The sequence below is a fragment of the Nannospalax galili genome, unplaced genomic scaffold (genome assembly GCF_000622305.1).
Source record: "Nannospalax galili isolate Female #2095 unplaced genomic scaffold, S.galili_v1.0 scaffold142, whole genome shotgun sequence".
NCBI classification, from domain to species: Eukaryota; Metazoa; Chordata; class Mammalia; order Rodentia; family Spalacidae; genus Nannospalax; species Nannospalax galili.
Window position 1 is genome coordinate 158455 of NW_008348793.1, and position 1482 is coordinate 159936.

Here is a 1482-nt window from a genome sequence, read left to right on the forward strand (position 1 = left end):
GAGGTTATTGTTTTCCAAACATATGCAAAGATCACTTTCTTCCCCCCTCTGTGAACACTTATCATCTTTACATTGAGACTTTCTCTGAACACACCATTTATGCAGTTTCTAAGCCACATTATGGCAATGCTTAAAAAAAGAGACAATCTAAGTCTTAGCATTCACTAGGCCCAAGAGTGGACCAGAACTGTGGAATGCCTATCTAGAGGTTATTGTTTTCCAAACATATGCAAAGATCACTTTCTTCCCCCCTCTGTGAACACTTATCATCTTTACATTGAGACTTTCTCTGAACACACCATTTATGCAGTTTCTAAGCCACATTATGGCAATGCTTAAAAAAAGAGACAATCTAAGTCTTAGCATTCACTAGGCCCAAGAGTGGACCAGAACTGTGGAATGCCTACCTGTTCCTTCAGATGTCACTGGGAACTGTGCTCATTCTTTATTGAAACAGTCTCTCCAGCATGAAATGAGGAATTAGAAGTCAGGACCCATATCTTATCAGAGAATCTTGCCCTTTGATCCCTAAGCCTAGAATATCACACACACTTAATTTCTCTCATTGTTTCCAATGAGAAAAGCACAAGCACACTGTTTCCAGTGCTTTGATATGTAAAGCATACATACATGCATTCATACACTATCTTGGGTGGAGGGCAAAGAAGGGTCCTGAGGGATTAAGGTCATGTGCTCATGTCACAAGATGAGCCCAGATACTTGTCTTAATTTTTTTCATAACACCTATCATTTCCCTAAATACTACAATATGTTTTACATGCTTATTGTCTCTCTTTAATAGAAAGCCAGCACCATTTTGGGGATATTTTGATTACTTATATATTTGCTGTGCCTCTGATACAGCTTGATACATACTAATCACTAAAATAATCATTGAATGAATGAAATGAATTAAATGTGGTATTTGAAGAAATAGAGAATATAGCAATACTCAAGAATGTTATTAATCCTTAGAAGCAATCCAGTGAACTCCATACAAAATAAGTAAAATACACACATATTAGATACAACATAATGTGACTTTCGAAAGATAAAGGGAAACAAAAGTTTCCAAAAGTTGTCACATATATACACTGCTTATTTGAAGTGAGTGAACCCTTTGGATGATGAATGCGTCTCAGTCTCTTATCCTTTACTCAGTACTTTACAAGGCCCTACTCAGGCTTTGCCCCACAAATGGAGACTACTTACCCACATGAACAGAACTGGATATCAGACTAGGCCATCCACACCTAAGAATCCTTAGGGAAAGACAAGCTGGAGTGAGAAGAAACTGTGGAGTAGAAAACAGAGATTCATTTCTGTCTCTTGCTATGGTTTGGGTAGGGAAAACAAAGACATTTTTTAAATTATGAGCTTCAGAAATACAGATAAAGACCTTTTTCAATGAAAAAAAATGACACTATGTCACAAGCAGATTTTTTTTTTTTTTGCAAAAAAAAAAAAAAAGGAAACCCAGAA